At 38.8% G+C, this 8,541-nt stretch overlaps 1 long non-coding RNA gene across 1 annotated transcript; it reads left to right on the top strand.

The window, feature by feature from the left end:
- Positions 1-1,348: 1,348 nt before the first annotated feature.
- Positions 1,349-5,423, top strand: LOC308280072. Its single transcript, XR_013961716.1, has 7 exons — positions 1,349-1,549; positions 2,275-2,767; positions 3,378-3,451; positions 3,556-3,664; positions 4,262-4,337; positions 4,899-4,975; positions 5,259-5,423. It is a non-coding gene; the product is annotated as an uncharacterized lncRNA (long non-coding RNA).
- The last annotated feature ends 3,118 nt before the right edge of the window (positions 5,424-8,541 follow it).

The following is an 8,541-nucleotide window of genomic DNA, read 5'->3' as shown; positions in this document are numbered from 1 at the left end:
TATTATTATTTTTAAGGACCCATAACTCTGAGAGTGTTTATGGGTCCATTTGGTTCCATACACTCTCAGAGTTACAGACCTGTAATGTTCGATTTGGACCGCATTCAAGGAACTTTGAGGTCCCTCTCAACCTGCTTTGAGAACCACTGTGCTAGTAGACATTTGAGACTGGCTCTTTGTGTGCTACTGGTAACATTATTGTCCACTCCATGGCAAAAATATCATTCAGACAAAAATGTCCACCGCAAGCCAGCCTGGGGTATCCACAGTTTAATACCGCATACTATTAACTATGAAGTTTATCAATGTAAAACATTATAGATGTGACATAGAACAAAGTGTACAAATCAGCCCAACATACACAACCCATTATGGACGGGAACCCCTGTTTTATCCCTCAGGCGTTTTTTTCTGAAAACTTAGGTCAGGCTTTAGAATGTATCGACCTTATGTCTTAATGGTTTAAAAACAGTAAAGATATATGGAATGGCAACCTGATATTAACTGCATTTGTTCTCGAAGTGGGGTCCTTGAGGGAGTTCCAGGGGGTCCCCTGCTAAATGATAGTTAGGAATGAAATGGACCCTTATGGGTAACTCATAGAGTGTACAAATGGAACCAAAATGGACCCATTAACATTGATTTTACAATAAATTGGGGTCTCAGATAGAAATGCCATAAAATGGAGGTCCGTACTTAGACTAATGCATGTCAAACTGGGGTTCTTGCAATTAAAATAGTTGAGAATCACTGCTTGACTCATCAAAATCTTCTCTAATGGAAATGTTTCTTCTTTGAAATGTTTGAGATCCACTACCATACTGTATTCCTCAATGCTTCAGAAGCTTAATATAAAACTATCCTGCTTGAAATGAGTATAATACAATAAAAACATCATCCTGACGTCAACCTGACGTTGGGATAATACGTTGAACAGACGTTGGTTATTGGTTAGTTACCAACACAACCTAAAACCAACCAAATATCAACGTCTGATGATGTTAGACTTCAACGTTATGTGGACGTTAGTAAAATAATGTTGGGCAGACATTGGTTATACAAGCAAATTATCATCTGTAATTAAATCTGATTAAAACACATTTTAATGCCTATCTTTTGGGATATTATAGTTTGGAGGAAACATATGAAAGATGAAGGGAGCCATCTTTGTAGTTACAGAGAGGAACACAATATATGTGTGTTTATGGAAAGCAGTTTGAAAATCAACTACACTGCCCACAATGCAATTGCAAATGCCTGATTGGCTGTGTGTCATGTGACTGTGATGTGGCCAGCTACCACTGGCTCTGCTGAGAGCACACCCCCACTTTGAATCCAAACAGCCCACAGCAGTTACATTTGTCACCAACAGCAAGCATTGAGAGCTGCTTGTCTAAAAGTGATTTAAGATAAAACTAAACTAAATAAAATCACTGTTGATTGTTGAACAGGAAGATAGGTTGCTGCCAGTCTATTTGTGGGATTAAATCTACATTATGGAGACTTTTTGCACACAGAGAAGGAGTTTTGGAGCAGGGAGATGACACAGGTATGTAAAGCTATTTTAATTGATTGCTTTTGCTTCCAGTACTTTTTACAACTTCACTATTTACAATTCATACTCCAGTGTTTTCAGCCCTTTTCATGTCAAGGACCCCAAAATCCAAAATGACTATTTGGCTGCAGACCCCTTTTAATATGTGACAGGAACCCTCATTCCTGTAAAAAAGTTTCCATTATATAATGTTTCCAAGGTCCATTATTTATTCAGCAGTTAAATAGTGTTATTGTGACAGTAATCATTGCTATTTATATAGTGTTTGTTTAGTAATGTTAGGTTGGTTCCAGCCTTCCAGGTGGTCCCCAGCTAAATGATGGGGAGTTGATAACCAAATGGACCCCTATAGATCTTTTAATTACTGTAAAATCAAACCAAATGTACAAGCTAAATTATTTTTTACACATGATCTGTATTCCTAAATTATTAGGTATGAGACTGAGAGGCTAAATCTCACTAAATGGTGGTCCATGGCTCAAATGCATAATTGACAAACACTGATTTTGTGCCATGGTTCTCAAAGTGGGAGTGGGAGCTAGAAGTGATTAACAGGAGTGTGTGTGTGTGTGTGTGTGTGTGTGTGTGTGTGTGTGTGTGTGTGTGTGTGTGTGTGTGTGTGTGTGTGTGTGTGTGTGTGTGTGTGTGTGTGTGTGGTACATGGCTCATTTGTAATGTATTTTGTAGTCTTTCAACTTTTGTTTTTCTTCTGTCAACAGAAAATTCCAACGTCGAAAAGAAAACCAGTCTATGCAATATGGTAGGTTAAGTCTCCTCTTACCACCCTTTAGCAAAGTCCTTTTTAATCCAGGAAATCCAGTAGTAATCCACAATAGGAAAATAAAAGGTATCTTCATCCTGTGGTATAATATCCAAGATCCAATATAGAATACAGCATGACTTTTGCATGAGACTTCTCCTTCTCTTCTTACCCTGTACTGCCAAAGCTGCACTTCACAGGTGTTACAAACACGTCTGAATGCCAATCTACTGCAGCCAATCACTGCAGGAACTAGTCAAGTACTAAATAATATACTGTACATGCTCATATTATGCAATGTGTTCTTGTAGATAATTTTGTGTCTAATGCAACATTGTTGTTTGATGGAGTATGATAAAATCTAACCTATTCATTTCCTTTTTCACTCTCTCTCTGTTACATGAGGTGTCTCTGTGGTGGTATGAGGTGATCCTGGGAGCTAAGCCAACCAGGTAATTTACTTAATTAATAATGATTTATTTGAACTGAGAAGCCATTTTACAGCCTCACATTGTGTGTGCTTGTAGATCAGCTATTTTTGTGACTTCGGTCCATTATATCTCCCCTTTAATGATTGAATGATTGCACTCTCCCACAGTAATAAGGAAAAGAAAAAACAACACATGTTGACCATTTTTACACTTTGTTAATTTTAAGCTCAGTGTCAGGGAAGCCCACAATGAGAGTAAATGCCAGCAGAACAATATTGCAAGCCATTTTGGCAAAACCTTGATCGGCGCTACCCACACGTTAGGTTGTGTAGCTCATGCCTCGAATGCCCGATGCTTACAAGCTGTACTTTGTTGTAAAGGTGACGAATCAATGATAAAAATGATATAAAACAATACAAATTGGTATTATTAAAGGGGAGATAATGGACCGAAGTCAAGTTTCCTTTCTTTTTGTGCTGATTTTATTTCCTTTCTCTCTGTGTCTCAGGTGCCGTACGTTGGGTGGCTGCTTGTTCTTGTGACGCAGTGTCCAGTCCTGTCTTATGTGGAAGCAAACATGTATGAACTAGTCACTAGTCTGTTTTCACTTCTCCCTCTCTCTCTCTCTCAGGTGTCTGCTGTGCTTGTCCCGCCTTTCCTTTGGGATAGACATGGTGGTTTCTACTCTTGGGAGATAACAACCAGGTAGTCTGATCATTGTTTTGTACTAAATAGCCAATCTACAAACTGTTGTGCGATGGAAAATTATAACGCTTTGATTGGGTGTCTAACCTCTCTTTCTCTCTCAGGTGGCGTGACGTGTCTGATAGTCCTTTCGGACCTGGTGCCAGTGGTTGACAGGATAGAGGATGGAGAGAGGAGCAACATCTCTGTGATGACCAAGCTTTTAAGACCTTGGTAGGCTTTATATGAGTCACAGTATAAAGTGCATGTTTCAACATGGAAGAAGAGGAGGTTCGCACACTGTTCCAGAGCTCCGGTAAATAGTTATTATTCTATCCTAATAAACTATTTACTGGAGCTCTGGAACAGTGTGTGAACCTCCTCCTTCCATGGTGTGTATATTATATATTCCTTGGTTCGGCACCTGTAAATCTTTGGAGATGTGCTTGCTTCCCTCTCTGCATGTTTCAACATACAATATGAATTAACCCTTGTGTGATGTGGTTTTCAGTGTCTGCATAATTATTTGTTTAATTATTCTAGGCGATGGCCTGTCTGCATGTTTTCATTTTTTCGCAGCTTAACCACTGGAACCCCCTCTTATGACAATGTCATGATATGTGAAAATTATGTGAAAATAAATAAATACAATTTTGCATGAATGTAGCTTATAGACCTGCTGTTGCTGAGCAGATTTGGTGTAGAGGGTTTAAAAAAGCGGACCACCCTGGGCCACCTGATCAACAAGGGATCAAGAGATTATATGCCATGTTTACAAAAGAACCTTACCCTACTATATTGTTCACAAAAATGTAATATGTTTTTCTTCAGGCTCTTCGGTAACCACATGAAGGGGGAAAAGGAAGGTGGCTTTGGAGAAGACTGATGTATTTTAGAGCAATACAAGGTAACTTCATGTTGACCAAGGACAGACAATTGGCACACACCAATCTGTAAATAATGTAATTGGGCAAAACATGTCCTTCCCTTTGATACAATGGCAAGTGTCTTTGATTTGGTGTCTAACCCAGGGGGTTTCAAACATTTTTGACTCGGGTCACCTCGCCCCTGTAAATAATATTTTAATCCACAGCACCCTTGAAGTACACTGTAAATATTTTGAATCTTACACCATTGGAGAAATATCAGTTTCCATTAGAACTGACTGAAAATAACTTTATACTTTATGTTTAACCACTTGAACCCCAGCATCCCTATTCTGGGAGGAAGGTTCACCAAAAATGTAGATCTGCTATTTTTGCAGAAGAGAGTTGGCCGTAGATGGAAAAATAACTCCTCACAAATCAGGTCAGTTTTACTTAGTGAACTGATATTGATGTAGTGATATTGATGATCAGATTATTCTGAGACACCCCTGGACTGGCATCAAGGCACCCTAGGGTGCAACAGCACCCACTTTAGGAAACCCTGGTCTAACCTATTTCCTTCTTTCTTCTCTCTCTCTTAGCTGGCGTGATGTGTCTGCTTGGGTCCAGTCGTTGAGAGGATGGAGAGAAGAAGCACCTCTGTGACCAAGCTTTTTAAGTAAGTAAGAAGTAATGCACAGCATAACACAGTATAAGGTTTGGGTGTTCTGTGGTTTTCAGTGTCTTACAATTTAATTCTTCTGGGTGAGGGCCTGCTTAACCAACTGAACTCTTGTTATTTTAAGGTTATGAGGGTAAACAGGATGTGAAGTTTTCAAGTTTTTGTATGCATTGTGACCTTGTAGACACACCTGTAAATAATTTAATTTGCAAAACATGACAATGTGGTGGTGTAAGGTTATGACAGCATGTTACATATTTTGTATTCTCTTTTTCTACAGATGCCGTCATGACGTTCAACCCAGAAGCAGAGGACAACCTAAAGCAGCAGAGGCGGGAGACACAGGGGAACTGTCCATTTCAAGAGGGACACTATGGACTGATATAACTTGAATTAGTTCTGGTTGGACCTAAAACCTGGTAGCTCACTGGACATGCAGGCAAGAGGAGGCAGAGGGGGACACAAACGCATGCACTCAGAACTGATTGAACTGACACTGTGAATTCTGGGGGATCTTGGTAGTTCTGTTTGGACCTACAGTTTAATCTGGCAACTCACCGGAATACATTTTTTAAATTATTTTTTGTAGTTGTGAACTCACCGGAATATATTTTTTTAAATAATTTTTGTTGTTGTTGTGAACTCACTGGATTATATTTTTTAATTATTATATTTTTGTTGTGAACACACCGGAATATATTTTATTAATAATTTTGTTGTTGTTGTGGGACATATGCAAGTAAAAAGGAAACTGTCTGGAAGTTCTCTCTGAGGTAGGCTGTGCTATTATTTCATGTGTTTCTTTATTTGTCCAGTGTTAAGGTAAAAAAAAGGTGAACTGTTATGTTCTTTTCTGGATCAAGCTTAATCAGACCTAGTGACTGCTGTGTGAGCTACCCTCTATTCACTATTCAGTACTTGACACAATTTGGTGTCATACTGTCATATGTCTGGAAGTTGATGTGATGTTAGCGTTGGTTTTCACGCCCTCTGATGTTTTGCATTTCCAACTTTGGTCATTGATGTCAACCTAATGTTGGGTTTTGACAGCAATGCACCTCTTGCTTACATGTCTAACCAACATTGGAGGATGACGTCTTGCCAACGTTGGGTTATGTTCATTTAACCAAATTAGAACTTGTATCCAAATTTGGAGTTGAACCAGTAATCGTCTACATAACATCTGAGATTAACATCAAGCTGACGTTGGATTATGTCAGTCCAATTTTATTCAACTAAAATAACTTTTATCCAACGTTATCCAACCAAAATTCAATGTCAAGATAACATCAGATGCTTACATCAAATCAATGTTTGCCTTATGACGTCAATCCGATTTACTTTTCAACAAAAATACATTGGGAGTCTAACCTTTAATCAATGTCTACATGACATCAGAGATTGACATCAAACCAATGTTGGGTCATGACGTCAATCAAACTTAAAAACCCAACGTTAGGAGTCTAACCTTTAATCAACGTCTACATAACATTAGAGATTGACATCAAACAAATGTTATGTTATGACGTCAATCAAACTTTGATTTTCAACCAAAATACAACCGGTATCCAACGTTGGAAGTCTAACCTTTAATCAACGTCTAAGTAACATCAGTGATTGACATTAAATCAACGTTAGTTTAAGATGTCAAACCAACATCAGGTTATGACATCAAACCAACATCGGGTTATGTCGTCTAACCAACGTTAGGTTATGACGTCAGACAAACTTTCTTTTTCAACATCCAACGTTGGGAGTCTAACCTTTAATCAACGTTTACGTAACATCAGAGATTAACATTAAATCAACATTAGTTTAAGATGTCAAACCAACATCAGGTTATGACGTCTAACCAACGTTAGGTCATGATGTCAGACAAACTTTCATTCACAACGAAAATACAACTGGTATCCAACGTTGGGAGTCTAACCTTTAATCAATGTCTATATAACATCAGAGATTAACGTTAAATCGACGTTAGTTTAAGATGTCAAACCAACATCAGGTTACGATGTCTAACCAACGTTAGGTTATGACGTCAGACAAACTTTCATTTACAACGAAAATACAACTGGTATCCAACGATGGGAGTCTAACCTTTAATCAACGTCTATGTAACATCAGAGATTAACTTTAAATCGGCGTTAGTTTAAGATGTCAAACCAACATCAGGTTACGACGTCAAAGCAACATCAGGTTCTGACGTCTAACCAACGTTAGGTTAGGACGTCAGACAAACTTTCATTTACAACCAAAATACAACTGGTATCCAACATTGGGAGTCTAACCTTTAATCAACGTCTATGTAACATCAGAGATTAACGTTAAATCGACGTTAGTTTAAGATGTCAAACCAACATCAGGTTACGACGTCAAAGCAACATCAGGTTCTGACGTCTAACCAACGTTAGGTTAGGACGTCAGACAAACTTTCATTTACAACCAAAATACAACTGGTATCCAACGTTGGGAGTCTAACCTTTAATGAACGTCTATGTAACATCAGAGATTAACGTTGAATCGACGTTAGTTTAAGATGTCAAACCAACATCAGGTTACGACGTCAAAGCAACATCAGGTTCTGACGTCTAACCAACGTTAGGTTAGGACGTCAGACAAACTTTCATTTACAACCAAAATCCAATGGTCATCCAACGTTGGAGTACAACGTTGTCCCAACGTTGTACTGACGTCGTGTGCCAGCTGGGAGGGTATATATGATGATGACATGATGATGACATGCCTACAAAAGGCATGATGTCATAAATGATGATGACAGACAGGGGGTCTGGCACAACCAGGTTGACCTGGTCTAGTTTTACATTCTGTGTTCTAGATCTATGTTTTTGATTCTATATGTTCTAGATCTATGTTTTTGATTCTATATGTTCTAGATCTTTGTTTTTGATTCTGTGTTCTAGATCTATGTTTTTGATTCTATGTGTTTTAGATCTATGTTGTTGATTCTATATGTTCTAGATCTATGTTTTTGATTCTGTGTTCTAGGTGTGTGTGTGTGTGTGTGTGTGTGTGTGTGTGTGTGTGTGTGTGTGTGTGTGTGTGTGTGTGTGTGTGTGTGTGTGTGTGGTGAGTGTGCCTGGCCTGCACAAAACAGCGCCCCTCCTTTAACTAGTGTGTTGTGTGTGGCCACTCAAGGTATTGCCAGGCTACGGACAGACACGGCCAGCCAGCCACCCACATACCCACGGACATACCTGTCTATTGGGAGCGCTTTCACCGCTCCAAAAAAAAAAAAGAAAAAACATGGGTTAGTCCTGTCTGAACTCTATCACAAAAAACTACGATAGTAGTCTCTGTGATCCTCTAATTCAGGGGTTCCCAAACGTTTTTGTCTCAGGGCACCCGATAAATATCTTTTTAATCTGAGGCACCCCTAGATTATAATTTTCACTCCCTGCACTTTATATTTATAGCATATCGTCGTTGTCGGGTGGAAACCTTGTATGTCCAAAACCGTTTGTTTTGTATTTATCATCTATAAAATGTACTAAACTAGTGAAAACAGCAGATCTACAAGCACACAACGCCTCACGATGCGAGGC

The sequence above is a fragment of the Nannobrachium achirus genome, assembly GCF_963921795.1.
Source record: "Nannobrachium achirus genome assembly, chromosome: 24".
In the NCBI taxonomy this organism is placed as follows: domain Eukaryota; kingdom Metazoa; phylum Chordata; class Actinopteri; order Myctophiformes; family Myctophidae; genus Nannobrachium; species Nannobrachium achirus.
This window is presented reverse-complemented; position numbering and strand designations above follow the sequence as displayed.